Source organism: Triticum dicoccoides, chromosome 2B (assembly GCF_002162155.2).
Source record: "Triticum dicoccoides isolate Atlit2015 ecotype Zavitan chromosome 2B, WEW_v2.0, whole genome shotgun sequence".
In the NCBI taxonomy this organism is placed as follows: domain Eukaryota; kingdom Viridiplantae; phylum Streptophyta; class Magnoliopsida; order Poales; family Poaceae; genus Triticum; species Triticum dicoccoides.
In genome coordinates this window covers 798,263,154-798,274,068 of record NC_041383.1, presented here as the reverse complement: position 1 = coordinate 798,274,068, position 10,915 = coordinate 798,263,154, and the positions used below count along the sequence as shown (strand labels likewise).

At 42.6% G+C, this 10,915-nt stretch overlaps 1 pseudogene; it reads left to right on the top strand.

The window, feature by feature from the left end:
* Positions 1-8,546: 8,546 nt before the first annotated feature.
* LOC119366405 lies at positions 8,547-10,257 on the top strand (annotated as a pseudogene).
* Positions 10,258-10,915: the final 658 nt, after the last annotated feature.

Here is a 10,915-nt window from a genome sequence, read left to right as displayed (position 1 = left end):
ACACTACGCCTGCTAAGGTAGCTCTATGCTAGCAGCGAAACAACTCGTAGCAGCGGAATACTTCTAGCAGCGGAACAACGACGAAGGTGGTGAACTCCACTCTGCAGAGACTCTAGCTGGGACACGATCGAGCTCGCACGGTCGGTAACCTCGACAAGCAATCAATCACGGCACCACCTACAATCTGGCATGACACGCCAGGTCAGTATATTGAATGTACTTGCAAGCTCACAACAACCAAAAGCATCAAGGCAAGATAACAACATCGCATTAACATATTAAGTAATTAACAACTACTATGAGATGATAGCAACTATTAAGCATGATATAAAACTACTGGAATACTGATGAACCAACATCTCAAGAACCACCTCACTCTTGGCTATATGGCCAAGCAATATATCACCTCGATCACCTCGCTATCAAAACCTCCACATGGTTGCTACTTCTTGATCTTGCGTTGGTTTTTCCCTTGACGAAGAAATGATGATGCATCAAAGTAGAGATAAGTATTTCCCTCAGTTAGAGAACCAAGGTATCAATCCAGTAGGAGACGACGTAGAAATCACCAAGACCTGCACAAACAATCAAAAAACATGCACCCAACGCGATAAAGGGGTTGTCAATCCCTTCACGGTTACTTGCAAAAGTGAGATCTGATAGAGATAGATGAAACTAAACAAAAAGTAAAGTAAATATTTTTGGTATTTTTGGTTTATAGATCGGAAAGTAAAAGATTGCAAAATAGTAGATCGGGAACTTATATGATGAAAAATAGACCCAGTGGCCATAGGTTTCACTAGTCGCTTCTCTCGAGATAGCAAATAATACGGTGGGTGAACAAATTACTGTCGATCAATTGATAGAAAATCGCAAAGTTATGACAATATCTAAGGCAATGATTATGAACTATAGGCATCACGTCCGTGTCAAGTAGACCGACTCCTACCTGCATCTACTACTATTACTCCACACATCGACCGACTCCTGCCTGCATCTAGAGTATTAAGTTCATGAAGAATAGAGTAGTGCATTAAGTAAGATGACACGATGTAGAGGAATAAACTCAAGAATATAATGTAAACCCCATCTTTTTATCCTCGCTCGCAACAATACAATACGTGCCTTGCTGCCCCTGCTGTCACTGGGAAAGGATACCGCAAGTATGAACCTAAAGCTAAGCATTTCTTCCATTGCAAGAAAAACCAATCTAGTTGGCCAAACTAAACCAACAATTCGAACAGAATTACAAAGATATCAAATCATGCAATAAGAATTCAGAGAAGATTCAAATAATATTCATAGATAAGCTGATCATACATCCACAGGTTGGCTGGTTGTCTATGCGTGGAGTCACGATCGCCAAAATCACTAATTGAGGAGTACTCTTTGCAAAGATCATTCCCGCCTCCCCATGTTGCGAAAAGTGGTGCAACCTGGGGGTTTCCTTTTTTCGTAGATCCGTTTATTCAAAACGTTTTATCTCTTAAACTGTGCGTCCAAATTTTGAGCCGTTTTCACCGTTTGATTCCTCGTGTCGAGATCTTTAAAACTAGATCCGATATTGATAGGTTTTGACGAACATTTTGTTCACAAAAAAACAGACGAAAAAGCCGAACCAGGAGCATTGGTTTTTCCCTTTCGGAAAGAGGCACGCCCGTGCCTCTCACGAAATCACAACGGTGCCTCTCACGGAAGCAAAACCATGCCTCTCGCGAAAGGAAAAAAACAGAAAACACATTTTTTTTTCGTTTCTGAGAGGCACGGCTGTGCCTCTCGCGAAAGCACAACCGTGCCTCTCGCGGAAGGAAAAAAAAACAGAAAACGCGGTTTTTTGTTTCCGAGAGGCACGACTGTGCCCCTCATGAAAGCACAACCATGCCTCTCGCGAAAGCAAAACCGTGCCTCTCGCGAAAGGGAAAAAAATAGAAAACTCCTTTTTCTTTCCGTTTTTGAGAGGTATGGCCGTGCCTCTCGCGGAAGCAAAACTGTGCATCTCGCGGATGAAAAAAAAACAGAAAACAAGTTTTTTTTTCGTTTTCGAGAGGCACGGAAGTGACTCTCGCGAAAGCACAACCGTGCCTCTCACGGAAGCAAAACCGTGCCTCTTGCGGAAGGAAAAAAACCAGAAAAGATGTTTTTTTCGTTTCCGAGAGGCACGGCCGTGCCTCTCGCGGAAGCAAAATCGTGCCTCTCACGGAAGGAAAAAACAGAAAGCGCGTCTTTTTTTCATTTCCAAGAGGCACGGCCGTGACTCTGTCAGAAGCAAAACCGTGCCTCTCGCGGAAGCAAAAACGTGACTCTCGCAAAGAAAAAAAAGTGTTTTTTCGCGCAAAAAAAGTTCAGATTTTTTTAATCCAAAAACTAAGGAAGACCAGTGGAAAACCAAAACGTCAACAAACCGAAAAAACCATTTAAAAGGCTAAAAACGCGTGCGAAAAAATAAAGAAAATTCGGAGGGAGCGCCTAGAGCGCGACACGTGACGGGCGACTGACAGCACGTCAAGTGACTCTGATTGTTGTGAGGCTCTCGAAGGAGCGCTTGTCAACAAGTTGCTCCCCACAATCGCTCGAATAACGGGGAAACAAGAGGGCCTAGTTGCTGGTGCAGCTTTGGGCCACATTTATTTGGGCCCATGAGTTCCTGCTGGGCCGAACAACCGAACAAGTCAAGCTACCCAGCAGATTACCTTACCATCAGAAGATGTTAAAAAAGCACCGCAAGATGAGCACCACCCCGGTTTGTTCCCCATGTGGCGCCAAGGATACATGGAAGCGTTCCCTCATTGAGTGTTCCATGACCCGATGTGTGGGCATTGGTTGATGGGGACTTATTGGAGCATATGATGGCTATGAACGAATCAGACCACAAATCATGGCTATTCTCAATGTTTGAGTCCATATCACCTAAGCGACTTACCCGTTTGGTGGTCACGCTGTGGGCGATCTGGACGGCGAGGAGGAAGGCGATTCATGTGAGAATTTTTCAAACTCCTTTTGCTACAGATGAATTTGTGACTTGGTATATCTTGGAACTTGATGAGCTAAAAAACTGCATGTAAAACCTATATCGCGTGCAGGACTAGTGGAGAACAGTTCGGCCTGAAAATTTCCACCTGATGGGTCCGCCAAAATTAATGTGGATGGTGGCATCTCCAGGTAAGGCTTATATGGTACAGCTGCTGCGGTCTGTAAGGATGATCAGGGATTATTTTTGGGCGCTTTAGCTCTTGTCTTGCCGGAGGGTTACTGATCTTGCAATCCTGGAAGTTATTGCTTGTCGCGAAGGTATTGCATTTGCTATGGACATGAATCTCCAGAGGGTGCATATTGCGACGGGTTGTCTAAACGTGGTAAATGACATCGCCACTTTTCAAGGTGGTAAATATGGGACGAGACTTGCCTGCTCCCCCGACGTGTGCCCATCCGTGCTCCCGCGTACATGGCTTGTTTTGATTGGAACAAAATAAGGCCCGGCCCCACCCCCTTAAAAAGAGAGAGGGGACGGGGAGATGATTATATTAGAAAAAGAAAAAGAAAAAAGATAGCCGTATGATGAAGTGGGAGCACGGCTGGGAGCATGTGAAGGGAGCAGGCAAGCCGGATCCGTAAATATGAGGTGGTTATCAAGGATATTAATGCTTCTAGATCTGCTTTCACCTTATGTATTTTGTCCATGAAAAAGAGGCTCAAATTATAAAGCCCACAATCTAGCTAGGTTTGCATCTACTTTTGATCAGGGGACACACACATGGCTTGGTCTGCCACATGACACTCTTTGTATTCCAATGATTATTAATCAATAAACCTAGTGGATTGTGCTAAAAGAACAATCAATTACCCCTAAAAAACCTACCCAATCGATTATGTACAATAAAAAAAGATTCTCAAAACAAGGTACTAATATGGCAAGCGACTAGGGCCTATGGACAGCGCCGCAGCGGGAAGATGAAAATCGTTCCCTAGGAGCGCCAGCTCACACGTCTTAGTCCTCCCATCCTCAAACTCAAATGGGGACCACAATTCCCAACATTTATTCATTTGTATGCTATATATTCGACAAAATGTCCATTGCTGCCTGTCTGAAAATTTTAATTAATACCGTGGAGCAAGTGATTGATGTTGATATTGGAATTGAAGCATTTTGAAAATAAGTTCACCCTAACTCATATTATGTCAAAGATCTTTCCGGAAGGAAAAATTCAAATGGTTTATCCTTTCTTTTGCAACGTTAGAGACTTCCGTTTCTTTCTTATGCTTAACAAAGTAGTTGGTTACTGGTCAGATATAGCATGGACATACTTCCTCTGTAACTTAACATAAGTCCTACTTTTACACTATGACACTATTAGAAAGGTATTTTTTTAAGTTAAGGAGGGAGTATATCTTACTAACCTGTTCCAAGGTATTTCACTACCCATTTATCTCAGCGTATGAGGAGAAACGTCTGAGCTTCAGTGTCTCCAAGATATTTGAAGTACATGATGAATCTTTTCCTTTCATAGTCATGTTAATATGATGAAATATTGTGTAGCTTACTCTATTGTTTATCTTTTTTTGAGATTCTTTATGTTGGGTCCAAGTTCCTTCATAATGCTTGGGCAAAAAAAACCTGTGTTTGCTCCCAGATCCTAAAGTTACTCGCTTTAGCACTCATTTTGGTGATTACACAATTACCTTGGTAGCTCATAATACTTGGTAAAGATGACACCTAAAATTCCTTAGTGTTTCTTGCATGTTCAGTTGTCTTCGCCTGTCATTTTGATAACAAAAAAAGAGATCCATATATTTATCTCTAGGCTTTTCCATTTCGATTTCCGAGTAACCTTTTTTCTTTATGCATCATTATTTGCAATTTATATGCATACCTTGTACTATGTTGGCATATGACTCATCTATCATCCTTTAGAAGGGAAAATGTTTGCTTCCTAGGTTTCGACACGAGAAGTTATTTATTTATAAAGCATAGTGAAAGCCTATTTCGAGATGCGTAAGAAAATTGAGGAACTTGATCCATGATACCAAGTAGCAATATTTGCATCATGTTATGATTTATGCAGGAGAGGTTGTAGAAACTAGAGTATGCTGAAAAACTAGCCTATGATTGGTTTTTGTAGTGGTTACTGGTTAGAGTATGAACTTTGAGTATCTCTTGGGTACATTGAAAGCACTATCGTTTCTATTTTCGCATTATTTTTACGTATAAAAAGCTTGTAAATCCATGGTTGCTTCTTCTCCATACTCTTGGAAGGTACAAAATTTCTTGGATAACTATTTAAGTATCAGTTCTGGGATTTGTAATTGACACAACATATCAAATAAATTCTACTCTCCATATGCTTACGATTGTATTACATATTTTGAATTTATGATGAACCACCGAATACCAAATAATAACATAGCGCAAACAAACATTGTGATACAAGCTTTATAATTGGCATGGTACATGGGCACGATGGAGAGCGCCAACCTTCTAGTTCAACTAAACAGTGATGGTATTCTTAATAGAGTGTATTTTATCAATTGGCAAGAAAAATGTGGGGCATTTTATCAACTAACTCGCTTCCCGGCCATCAGCTAGGTGCAAGAAAAATCTTGTAGATAAGAAAAAAATTATACTAAATTTTGTCGTGTTGAATTTTATCAGCGCTCTTTAGTATTAAATAATAAACAAATCGATTTGGAAAAAGCTCCATTTCATGATTGTCGTGCATTAATAGTTGAATGTTTCTTTCGTCACAATCTGAGATATGTTAAGGATACATAGATGTTTCAAGAATTGATAATAGAGTAAGTAAAAAAACATTTAAATTGACACATTAAATTTTTGCTCAAGTAGTATGGTTTTATCATTCGATATCTCGTCAACGCCTTGGTATAGAATTTAGCTCCTAATCACCCGCCAATGATAAAAACTTGAAAATAGTGGCCGATAAATTAAGTTCTCATGCGTCACTTGAGTATAATGAGCTTGAAATGTGCTATACTTTGCTGGTTTATAGTGGTCGATAGACTCTAGCGAGAGATACACCTTAAACATGGTGCACCTTTTGACTTGGCCAGATGTGGCTCATCACAAGTCAATCATTTATGAAATGTTCTCAAGAGCCCCTTTGGTTTCCCAGGTCTTAGGGATGTATTTATTGAAATATTTTAAAGGCGGGCCTCTCTGATGCCAATGGACTGATCGAGGGACAGAGGCTAGGGCAACCTTTTCCCATCATGTCCCTCCTTGTGTCTCGAAGATACAAAGCGAGTGCACCGGGAAAGGACGGGAATGTGTAAGGCTCTTCCTGGATCTTGTCTCAGCCATGAACCCATTCATCACGAGCCTCTGAAACGCGAAGAGCATCACAAGGAACATTGCAGAATGTGCTCCCAAAAAAACTAAGTCTTGGCGATTACTTAGGGTACATTGGTTCTAATGTAATCCCAAGCTACTAGTGGTACCATCGATGGAACTCTTTGAGATTCTATTCAACCATAGGTTATCTAGAATGTCACAACTAAATAAGCCAATGAAGAATGAGAATGACAATGGATCCAAACTTTCCATTATGTTTAAACCAAATTTTGGAAGTATTTTCTATCATACCAAATTTTGGAAGTATTTTCTATCATACATGTTTAATATAATATAATATAATATAATATCATGTCGTGTCAATTTGTATGTATTATTAAAATCGTTACATACATATACAATATGCTTGGTTTTTTTGCTGCAGGCGGCATGATGTTGGTTTGCGTCATGGTAGGCATGTCGGCGACCTTGGTTACTACATGATAGGCATGGCTCGGCCATGCCTATCATGTTTGGCTTACTGTGCTTTCTACCTCGGCTTACCATTTAGACAAACTTGCATTCCTAAGCCAATTAAAATGATAGGAAAGGGGTGATAAGGCAATGACTACCGCTTTAAAAGAATTTTGGCAACTTCCTTACTTCTTGGCCTTTGAGATCCCTAGGGGTTATGATCATTATGTAAACAAATTAGATGATTTGTAGAGGTGGAAATAAAGTTCTGGTTATTTCTTAGATTTAGGGCGGAATCTCGTTGGATTTAACATTTTCGTAGAAATATTTTCACTATGGAGTTCCAAGTTTTTTCTGGATCTTGGGTTTTTATAGGTATTGGAAGCTCCATGATTTTTTTTATAGGTATACAAAGTAGTTGTTTTGTAAAGGTGGAATAAGTGAGAATAATTTTAATAGGAAAATGAATTGTTTTCCTATCTTGTATGTGGTTGCATGGAAGTGGGCTGGATAAATATATAATAGCATGGGCTAGTCTTGGATCAAAGGTTCTTCAAGAACATCACTCGGTCCAAAGTTTGGAATAACCCAAATAAAAACCAAATGCTAAATTTAAATGCCACATAAAATCATAAAAGCAGAATAAAAACATAAAAAGCCAAATGAGCAAATTTGAGGGTGTTATAGCTATCGCCTGATAGTCATTGCCGATAGTCTATTTTCATTGTCATTGCGAAGACCCACCGCTGACGAGCCTCTATCAGCCCGTCAGTGGTAACCGAGATCATACAAGAAGCTAAGAGGAAATATAATTATGGGGATTTCACGGAAACCAAGATCATGGGCTGTTGGAGTATCTCATGCCCCAAAACAATGGATTCGTCCTTGAGAACAAATCCCCCAAAAGCAGATTATTGAAATCCCTCAAAAAAAATGATTGCAGAGGACTGATTAAAATATTGTTGCACTAATTATACATAGTGCTCGGACTAGCCTTAAAGAAGGCATGAAATTCTGGTTAGATGCCTTCTGATTGCTCCGATCCGCTCCTGTGCACATATCTCATTTGATACAATATAAAATGGCGAGTAGCTGTTTTTCGCTGTGGTGACCAATCAGCTATAAATACATCTCGCCATGATATGTTCTGTGGTGGTGCATGCACCGACCAGAGGTGATTAAAGCCTGAAATACATCTCGCCACGATACCTACCAGCTGCATGCATACACGTTGTTTTCATCCCGAATTAGTATATGGGCAAATGGTAGACCATAATACGCATATGCATGCACCGACTTGAGATCGTGGTGGAAGATGACCGGGGGCCGGGTACGCGTGATGTACTAGATAGTGATATGTGAAACCGAATTAATCAAAGACAGTGTCTTCTAAACCAAGGCCTTGTGGATCTTCACGATACATACATCATACTCCACTGATTATGACAGTGTCTTCTAAACCTTAGTTAATGCAGCATGGGATTAAGCACACAAAAATGGATTAGGCATTCTGGATACATATCAAGGATTGCCAGCATATAGTTAAGCAACTCTCATCGTTGACTCTATTAATGCATACATCGAACCAACTGCCAGCGCTAAACCTCCCACACATTTACTACAGTACAATTTTTCGGATTTTGTGCCCGAGCATTAACTAATAAACACAGAGGACTCATGGCTGCTGCATGCATGCCACCGAGGGAAACTTCTCACTATATAAATGGAGCCACCGCCATGTTCATGCAGCATATATACACCCAAAGTAAAAGCATCTCCCCACACCACTGATAACAATGTCGATCTCGTTCTCGCAAGAGCTGCTCATCTCCACACTCGCCATCAGTCTTCTTCCCCTGATGTTGTACCTCAGGTCTAGCAGATCAAAGAACCCATCAGTGCTCCCCATAAACTGGCCAATAGTGGGGGTGTTCCCTTACCTTATCGCCAACTTCCACAACCTGCACGACTACCTCGCCGTCGTCCTCGCCGGATCAGGCCACAACTTCAGGGCGCACGGCCTGCCTGGGACCGGGTTGCGGTTCTTCATCACATGCGAACCGGCCAACGTCCGGCACATCTTCACGACGAACCATGCAAACTTCCCCAAGGGCGCGGAGTTCGCCGCCATCTTTGACATCGCGGGTGGCAGCTTATTCACCACCGAAGGCGAGCCCTGGCGTCGGCAGCGCGCAAGAGCCCAGAGAGTCTTGAGCAACCCACGGTTGCTTGCCTGTATGACCGCTTGCTGCCGCGACAAGGTGGAGAACGGCCTCCTCCCGGTGCTCATGCACATGGCGAGCACCGGGACCACGTTCGACCTGCAAGATTTGACAACAAGGCTCGTGCTCGACATGACCGCCACGCCTCTCTTTGGCGTGGACCCAGGCCTCCTGTCCTCGGACATGCCGCCCATGGACGCCGCGGTCGCCATGGACACGGTCATGGAGGTGGCCTTGTTCCGGCACATCGTGCCGACCTCTGGTTGGAAGGTGATGAGGCGGCTAAACATCGGCCCGGAAAGGAAGCTCGCCGCAGCACGCACGGTTCTACGAGGGTTCATTGAGGAGATGATGGAGAGGAGGAAGAGGAAGGAACATGCTGGTAATGAGGGAGCTTCTTCCGTGGACATCCTGTCTTCCTACATCGACGATCCAGACTACTAGCAGAACGATGGCTTGCTCCATGCGACGCTCATCAACTACATGATCGCCGGGAGGGACACGATCGGCACAGCTTTGACATGGGTCTTCTACAACCTCGCCCAGAACCCTCATGTCGTGTCGTTCATCCGCCACGAACTATCACCCATCGCATCACAGAAAGCAGCCACAGGCGCCAACAATAGCAGCACGATGGTGATCTTTGAACCGGAGGAGACAAAATCTCTCGTCTACATGAGAGCCGCCATACATGAGTCTCTCAGGTTGCACCCCCCTGTCCCCATCGAGCATAAGACGGCGGTCGCCCACGACGTGATGCCGAGTGGCCATGTGGTACACGCCGGTGACACCTTATTAATTTCTCTCCACTCCATGGGGAGAATGGAAGGCGTGTGGGGGAAAGACTGCCGGGAGTATAACCCGGATAGATGGCTCTCAGAGGATGGCAAGAAGCTGCGGTACGTGCCGTCTCACAAATTTTTGTCATTCAGCTCGGGCCCGAGGCTGTGCCTTGGCAAGGACGTCTCATTCATGCAGATGAATACTATTGTTGCGGCAATGGTGTGGAACTTTGATGTGGAAGTGGTTGAAGGGCAGAGAGTCCAGCCGAAGATGTCTTGTGTGCTGCAGATGAAAAATGGACTCATGGTGAAGTTGAAGAAGCGAGAAATGTAACCTTTGGTCTCTTTTTCTTATCTGCAATTGTATCTTGCGTGAGTCTTTCGCGTTCGGGACCTCAGTGTATTTGTATGTGTACTGTTGTATGATTTATTTTTCTGTCAATATAATGTTATATGAATAAAAATAGAGTGAGGATTTGGTGTCCACTAGGTGTGGCGCCCCTCGATTCAGAAGCGTTGGATCTGTATCGTGCGATGCGCTCCTCGTTCTGCAATAAGAGTATGCTAAGACAATGTGGTTATATAAATGATCTGGTAGGATTGTACGAAATGGCATGAATATGGTACATCGATGGATAGCGGATAGGAGATGGAAAAAGTAGTGCTAGGCTGCAGCAATGAATAACATCATCATATGGAAAAAAATATCATTGGAGGAAAGAAAAACAAGAACAAGGAAAAGTTTCATCACCAGAGAGAATAACCCGTACATGGATGCATGTGAGATCTTATTTAAAACACGTAAATGAAAACTAGTGTTTTTTTAGGAAAACTGATATTGGTTTGCTGTACTGTAGGAGGAGGAGGAAGACAAAACTTAAGAGGTATGCATCCTATCTACGACCACCAGCACGTATCATAGTTTTAAAAACTAGACCAGACCGGCGGTCCGACCGGAAAAACCATGGACCAGCATCTTGCATGGTTTTTTAAGGTGTACCGGTCTTTTAGTAAAAACCAGAAAGTATTTTAAAAGGTGCATCAACGAGGAATGAAACAGCTAACCTTTAGGAAAGGCATGCTAAAGGCCCAATAAGCAACTACGCTAATAACAATTTGTAATTATTAATGATTTGCATCCAATATTATGTGTA